The sequence below is a fragment of the Arachis stenosperma genome, chromosome 6 (genome assembly GCF_014773155.1).
Source record: "Arachis stenosperma cultivar V10309 chromosome 6, arast.V10309.gnm1.PFL2, whole genome shotgun sequence".
NCBI classification, from domain to species: domain Eukaryota; kingdom Viridiplantae; phylum Streptophyta; class Magnoliopsida; order Fabales; family Fabaceae; genus Arachis; species Arachis stenosperma.
The window spans coordinates 42,191,600-42,200,180 of NC_080382.1; the positions used below are offsets into that span (position 1 = coordinate 42,191,600).

Genomic DNA, 8,581 nt, shown 5'->3' on the forward strand with positions numbered 1-8,581 from the left:
GTTTTAAAAACTCTTTGTTTTGTGATTGATGTTTTGCTGACTGTTGATGCTCATATTGGTTGCTTGTTTAGCACCTTTTTTGAAAAACAACAAGTAGCTTTCAAGTTTTTGGGGCTGACTTCGGTGGCCTCCAAAACTTGTTATAATATTGTATTTTATGTTATGCTTGTTTGCACACGACTTGGCACCTTTCTAGATTTTGCCCTTGTCGCTTGACTTCTTTGGATAACTTTGTTGATTTGATTCCTTTGAGGCAACGGAGGGCCTTTTTTTAGAAATCTTGTTTTGTTTGGCCCCCTATTGAGATCTCAGCTAGGTATTACTTTTTTATAGCCTTGGTTTTCTTATGTGGGCCGACTTCATCACGTCGGACTAGCTTCGTCGTGTCGGGTCTTTCTAAGTTATTTTTGTAATCCTCTTTCTTGGACCTTGTGCAGGTCTCTTTCAGGGATTACTTCTATAACTTTATGTTTTGGGCCGACTTCATCATGTCGGACCCTTCTAAGTTATTTTTGTAATCCTCTTTATTAGACCTTGTGCAGGGCTCTTCCAGGGATTACTTCTATGACTTTATGTTTTGGGCCGACTTCATCATGTCGGGCCCTTCTAAGTTATTTTTGTAATCCTCTTTATTGGACCTTGTGCAGGTCTCTTTCAGGGATTACTTCTATAACTTTATATTTTGGGCCGACTTCATCATGTCGGGCCCTTCTAAGTTAAAGTAATCCTCTTTTATAGGGTTGGCCAGACCTCTTTCCAGGGTTTACTTGTAAATTTGGTTGACTTGGTCCGATGTCTTAACGTCGGCCAGTCTTTTTTTAAGTTATTATTTAGCAATCCATTAGGACCTCGTCATCTTTGCCGATTTGTAGAAGGTGAGCTAAATCCTCGTTTTAGTCGACCTTTAGATGAATTTGGTTTTCATCTCGATTGGTCTTTATCTTGATTGTGCAGTGAATTTATTTTCCACTTTCAGCCAATCTTATTGCTTTATAATCGGACGATGAATGTTTCAGATTAATGCTTCTTGGAGACTTGTAGAATCGCTTAATATATTTTATTTAGAAGACAATGAAAAAATATGTACGCAACGGTTTTTGTATCTTTTTGAGTTGGATAACTTCTGGATCTCAGTATGGTGCCTTATTAAAAAACATTTTCAGGAAAAAGAGTGCGTCTCATGCTGAGATCCTTTATTATTTCTAGCTATAGTACCTTTTTAGGTTGCAAGCGTGCCATGACCTAGGAAGCTCTCGTCCGTCGAGTTCGGAAAGCTTGTAGTAGCCTTTTCCCAGCACTTCTATGACTCGGTAGGGTCCTTTCCAGTTCGCCGCCAGCTTTCCTTCTCCAGGTCGAGTTGTTCCGATGTCGTTTCGGATTAGGATGAGGTCGTCTTCAGTAAAGGCCCGCCATATTACCTTTTGGTTGTATCTGGAGGACATCCGTTTTTTCAACGCTTCTTCCCTGATCCGAGCTTTTTCTCGGATTTCTGGGAGTAGGTCGAGCTCTTCCCTTTGAAGTTGGGAGTTGGCTTTTTCATTATAGTGGATTACTCTAGGTGATCCTTCTTCGACTTCCACTGGGATCATTGCCTCCATTTCGTAAGCTAATCGAGAAGGTGATTCTTTTGTTGTGGAGTGTGGCGTTGTTCGATATGCCCAAAAGACTTGTGGGAGCTCTTCGGCCCAGGCTCCCTTCGCATCTTGTAACCTCCACTTCAGCCCTGCCAGTATGACTTTATTGGCAGCTTCGGCTTGTCCATTAGCTTAGGCATGTTCAACAGAGGTCAATTGTTGTTTTATGTTTAAATCAGCTGCTAGCTTTCTGAAGCCTGCATCTGTGAACTGGGTATCGTTATCTGTGGTTATGGAGTGTGGAACCCCAAATCTTGTGATGATGTTTCTATATAGGAACTTTCTACTTCTTTGAGCAGTGGTGTTAGCTACAGGCTCTGTCTCAATCCATTTTGTGAAGTAGTTTATTCCCACTATGAGGAATTTGACTTGTCCCGGTCCTTGAGGAAAGGGTCCGAGAAGGTCGAGTCCCCATTTTGCGAATGGCCAAGGTGAAGTTACGCTGATGAGCTCCTCTGGTGGGGCGATGTGAAAGCTGGCATGTTTCTGGCATGATGAACATGTCCTTACAAATTCTGTGGCTTCCTTTTGTAGAGTTGGCCAGTAAAATCCTGCCCGAAGTACTTTTTTGGCGAGTGCATGCGCTTCAAGGTGATTGCCATAAATGCTACTGTGTACTTCTTCTAGGACTTCCTTTGTGTTGGAAGTCGGCATGCATTTTAGTAGTGGTGTTGAAATTCCTCTTTTGTACAAAGTATTGTTTATGATAGCGTAATATTGCACCTCCCGTTTTAACCTATTTGCCTCTTTTTCTTCTGCAGGAAGTGTTTCTATTTTGAGGTAGTCAATTATGGGAGTCATCCATCCTTGATTGCTTCCTGTTATGGCCAGTATTTTATCTTTTTCCGAGATTGATGGGTTCTGTAGAGTTTTTTGGATGAGGCTTCTATTGTTGCCCCCTGGTTTGGTGCTGGCTAGTTTCGAGAGTGTGTCGACTTGGGCATTCTATTCTCGGGGTATGTGATGAATCTTATATTCCTCGAATTGTTCGAGCTGTTCCTTGGTTTTGTCTAAGTATTTTTTCATAGTGGGATCTTTGGCTTGGTAGCTTCCTGCTATTTGTGAAGTAACTACCTGTGAGTCGCTGAAGATGATAAGTTTTTGGGCTCCGACCTTCCTAGCCAGCTTCAAACCAACTAGTAGCGCCTCATATTCTGCTTGATTATTTGAGGCAGAGAACCCGAATTTGAGGGTGAGTTCGACTTGAGTTCCTTGGTCATTTTTAATTATTACACCTGCGCCGCTTCCCGTTTTGTTTGAGGAACCATCTACATAGAGATTCCATTCTGTGGGGATTTCCGGTGTGTCCGTGAACTCCGCAATAAAATCGGCCTGATATTGTGATTTGATGGCCATCCGGGCTTCGTATTGAAGATCGAATTCGGCAACTCGACTACCCATTGCAAGATTCTACCTGCCAAGTGATGCCAAGGCATCTTAGGCTAGTTTCACTAGCATTTTTCTGTTAGTTTTAGTTGTTTTATGCATTTTCTTGAGCTTAAAGTAACCAAGAATGGTTAATTGAACAACAAAGCAATGAACCATCCAAACAGTATGATTTTGATGCAAATTCCATGAGTTTTTAGTCATATTACTTGAATGCTATGAATGGATGATTTCTCATGAAATTTTGCAAGACTTTGATGTAATTGTTTGGATGATTTCAGGGAAGAAGAGGCTAGGCAAGGAAGCAACAAAATCAATAAAAGAAGCTTGAAATATCAAATGTGGAGTTTAAGCTCCAGTTTAAGCCTAAACTGGAGCTTAAATGCTGTAACTGGCGTTTAACCTCCAGTTTAACCTTAAACTGGAAGTTAAACGCCAGAATGAGAAAGGCACTAAGAAGCATTTCCACGTTTAACCTCCAGTTTAACCTTAAACTGGAGGTTAAACGCCAGAATGAGAATAGAACCAAAGGAGCATTTCCACGTTTAACCTCCAGTTTAACCTCAAACTGGAGGTTAAACGTGTTCGACACTTTTTCTCACCAAGGAGCAATTCCACGTTTAACCTCCAGTTTAACCTTAAACTGGAGGTTAAACGCCAGAAGCATTATGCACCAGGAAGCCATTTCCACGTTTAAGCTCCAGTTTAAGGTTAAACTGGAGCTTAAACGTGTTCGACATTCACACTCCTGGGCCACTTTCTTCATTCTCACGTTTAACCTCCAGTTTAACCTTAAACTGGAGCTTAAACGTGGAAATGGCTTCCTGGTGCATAATGCTTCTGGCGTTTAACCTCCAGTTTAAGGTTAAACTGGAGGTTAAACGTGGAATTGCTCCTTGGTGAGAAAAAGTGTCGAACACGTTTAACCTCCAGTTTGAGGTTAAACTGGAGGTTAAACGTGGAAATGCTCCTTTGGTTCTATTCTCATTCTGGCGTTTAACCTCCAGTTTAAGGTTAAACTGGAGGTTAAACGTGTTCGATTCAATTTGCCTCCAGGGTTGCTTTCTTCAATTCCACGTTTAAGCTTTAGTTTAACCTTAAACTAAAGCTTAAACGTGTTCGACCATACCACAACCCATAGTTGCTTTCTTCCATTTCCACGTTTAAGTTTCAGTTTAACCTTAAACTGAAACTTAAACTTCAACTTAAACGCCACTTTTTGAAAGGGTTTCTGGGCCAAATATATTGAAGTTTAAGTTAGCTTTTGAGCACAAAGTTCAACTTAAACGTATTATGGTATGAAACCCAATTGAATATCATGGTTTATGGGATTGGGCCTGAAGAATTGATGAGTCTGGAACTTCAAATTGTTGAGTCTTGTGTCATTACTTGTTTATCACTAAGTTTGCTCAATGAATGTTACAGAATGGGATCACAGCCTCATCAGGATTATGGACCATAAACCCAAAGCAAAAGGAAATCAAGGAAAAGCCTCAAAGCCCAAGAAACACAACAGAAGCTCAATTTAGAAAGTGTATAAATAGGATAGAATTTAAGTTAGAAAGAACTTTTTTGACACGGGGAAACTTTTGATCATTTTGCTATTTTTCATACTTTGTAATTGAATTCAGAGCTATGACACACTAAACCCCTTTCATTGGATTAGGGAGCTCTATTGTAATTCAATGAATCAATAACAGTTTTTATCTTCTTCTTCAATCTTTTCTCTTGAATTTTGTTAGAAAGCTTCTCGATCTAATTCCATTGGGTAGTTGTCTTGGGAAAGAAACTACCCATAATTGGAATCCTTCGGAACCTTGGGAAAGGAATGATGGATTCATGCTAGAGAAGCTTTCTCACAGTGAATTGGATTGGGGTTTGGATGGATATTGTGACATGTAATCCTACCAAATTGTGGTTCATGAAACTGTGTGGTATAATCAGTGATCGAGCATCATCTCTTCTTATGAACATTTAAACCAAGGGATTGGGAATTTGTTTGTTTTTAGAGAGAATTGGTGAGCCAAGGAATTGGGATCCAATCATATAAGATTGCCAAGCAAGATTCAATGAATGCATTGGTTGAGGAAGAGATGAAAATATTTTGATTCGGAGATTTCAATATCTCCTAACACCCAATGAACTCCCCATTTCTGATCTACACTTTCTATTTACCTTCTGCAATTTCAATTCATGCAATCACCCCCAATTCCCTTTTAATTTCAGCAATTTACTTTCTCGCACCTTAATTCTCGCAATTTAAGTTTATGCAATTTCAATTCCTTGCAATTTACGTTTCCTGCCACATTTACATTATGCAATTCACATCCAAAAGTTGATTCTGCTCAACTAAACAAACTTCTAATTCGAATTGCTCATTCAACCAATCCTTGTGGGATTCGACCTCACTCTACTGTGAGTATTTACTTGACGATAACCGGTGCACTTGCCGGAAGGAATTTTGCCGTTCGTGCAATTTCCTAAAATCGTAGCATAACAAGTTTATGCGCATCAAGTTTATGGCGCCGTTGCCGGGGATTGGTTTTCGATTGACAATTCTCAAATTGGAAGTTAACTAGATTGAGCATTGTTCTTGTTTTGTTAATTTAGTTCAAATTACTTGTTGAATTTTTAATTTCTGCACTCTGTTACTTGCTTTTTCTTTCTTATGCCTTTCATTTCAAGCAACTAACTCACTAACCCACTAACTATTTGAATTAATTCCTCAACTGCTCTAACCATACTCTTCCATTAACCAAGAGTATTCCACTTGTTTGTTGCTTGTGGTGTGTTCTTGTATGACAGGTAGGAGAGGAGAGACATCAACTCCTCCATATACCGAACCAGAGAGGACCCTTCATAGACTTAGAAGGGAAGCAAGAGGGAAGAGAGTACTGAGAGAAGAAGAATCTGAAGGAGAATCTGAGGATAACTTTGAGGAAGCTCTAGATCTCAACATGGATAGAGAATTTCACAACCATGAGAGGGCTGATGGAAACAATGCCATTCCTGAGAGGAGGGTTCTTGGTTCATACATAAACCCAACCTCTGGGAATTGTGGTAGCAGCATTCAGAAACCACCCATTCAGGCCAATAATTTTGAACTCAAACCACAATTAATATCACTGGTGGAGGACCATTGTTCATTTGGTGGGAGTGCTAATGAAGACCCAAACCAACATCTCACAAAATTCCTGAGAATTTGCGACACTGTGAAGTCCAATGGAGTCCAGGAAGATGCCTATAAACTGCTCTTGTTTCCATTTTCACTTAGGGACAAGGCAGCTAAGTGGCTGGAATCATTCCCAAGGGACAGCCTAACAACCTGGGATGAGGTAGAGAGTAAGTTTCTGGCACGTTTCTACCCCCCACAAAAGGTCAATAGGCTTCGATCTGAGGTTCAAACTTTTAGACAACAAGATGGTGAGACGCTCTACGAGGCATGGGAGAGGTTCAAAGAATTGACAAGGAAGTGCCCACCAAACATGTTCCCTGACTGGGTGCAATTGCATATTTTCTATGATGGACTTTCTTATGAATCAAGGAAGGCTGTAGACCATTCATCAGGAGGTTCATTGAACAGGAAAAAGACTGTGGAGGAAGCCATTGAAGTGATTGAGACAGTGGCTGAGAATGAGTACTACTATGCTTCAGAGAGGCACAACACTAAGGGAGTCATGGAGCTGAACCATGTTGATACAATTCTAGCCCAAAACAAGGTGTTTGCCAAGCAACTAGCAGAGCTCACCAGGAAATTAGACACAAAGCAAGTAGCTGCAATACACACACAAGATCAAGAGGAAATAAGCACTGAAGGAGGTGATTGGGAAGAGGCCAACTATGTGGGAAATCAACAAAGGCAACCATATGATCCACATTCCAACACTTACAACCCAGGATGGAAAAACCACCCAAACTTTGGGTGGGGAAACCAGCAAACCCAACCACAAAACCACAAACCTTACAACCACAACCAACATAACAATTCCACATACCAAAACTCCAACCAAAGATCATACCAAGCCACACAAAACACTTACTCCCAACCACCATATCATGGCCAAAATAACCAACCTGCCCAATCTAATCCGAACCAACAATTTCAAGATCAATTAAACAGGATAGAAGGAATACTAGCAAACATGGGTCAGGACATAAATGAGTTGAAAAGCTTTAGGGAAGATGTGAGATCGACCTTAAGGAACCATGGTGAAAAACTCAAGTGGATGGAGTCTCAAGTAGGAGAGCTATCTCAACAGGCTCCCAAGTCAACTGCAGTGTTCCCTAGTGACACAGAAAAGAATCCTAAAGGGGAACAAAAGGGAGTGAGATGGGAAGAATGCAAGGCCATCACCATATTGAAGGAAGTCTCAGAAGAAGAAGGAATCAGACCCTCAGAAAAGGAACCAGAAATCTTGAAAGAAGGTGTGGAAGAAGCTAAGCAGGAAAGTGAAACTGAGCAAGACAAGGAAATGCAAAAGGAAGGCATGCTGGAAACATACCAACCAAAAGCACCATTTCCTCAGAGGTTAGGAGGAGGTGAAAAAGGGAAAATATATTCAAGGTTTTTAGAGACATTTAAGTCTCTCCATATCAATATTCCCTTTCTTGAGATGCTCCAGCAGATGCCTACACATATCAAGTATTTGAAGGAATTGCTGAGCAAGAAAAGAGTTTTGAAGGGAGGACAAACTGTAATAATGAACAAAGAATGCAGTGCACTCATCAAGAAGGATATGGTCTCTAAGAAAACAGACCCAGGAAGTTTTCATATCCCCTGCATCATAGGAGAAACAAAAATTGACAGAGGATTCTGTGATCTAGGAGCTAGCATAAATGTGATGCCTCTGACTCTTATGAGAAGGCTACAACTGAATGAGGTGAGATCCACTGATGTAATCATACAACTGGCTGACAAAACTCAAAAGCAAGCTGAAGGGGTAGTTGAGAATGTGCTGGTGAAAGTGGGAAATTATTTTTTCCCCACAGACTTTGTCATTTTGGACATGGAGGAAAGCTACCTACACCCTATCATTCTGGGAAGGCCATTTCTAGCCACTGCTAGAGCGCTCATAGATATAGAACAAGGAGAGCTAATTTTGAGAGTACATGATGAACAGCTCATTTTCCATGTTTTTAAACCTGCATCTGAGCCTGAACTAGAACCTGAAAAGCCTAAGGATGATAGTAGCAATCTGTGTTTGGAGGAAAGCAATTCAGCAGCTGAAACTCTAAAACAATCCTTTGAAGGCAAACAAGAATTACAAGAGTTAAAGCCACAAGAATCAATAGAAACAAATCAGAAGGGTCCTCCTAGCATAAGGGTCAATAAAAAAATCCTCAAGAGAGAGGGAAGAATTGTAAAGAAATCGCCAAGAGGGTGGAGAAACAAGAAAATTCCCACTGAAGGTTTCTCTCCGGGAGATAAAGTGATATCAAGTCATTATCTGCCAATCCCACCTGGCCTCAAACCCATTCCTTCTCAGCTCCCTCAAGTGTTCACAATCAGGAAAGTTCTTTCTATGGAACATTTGGAAATCATGAAGGAATCAAATGGGGAT

General features: G+C 40.7%; 1 non-coding gene across 1 annotated transcript; it reads right to left on the bottom strand.

Annotated features, from left to right (window-relative positions):
* Positions 1-6,403: 6,403 nt before the first annotated feature.
* LOC130938325 (small nucleolar RNA R71) lies at positions 6,404-6,507 on the bottom strand. Its single transcript, XR_009069495.1, has one exon. It is a non-coding gene; the product is annotated as a small nucleolar RNA R71 (small nucleolar RNA).
* Between the last annotated feature and the right edge of the window lie 2,074 nt (positions 6,508-8,581).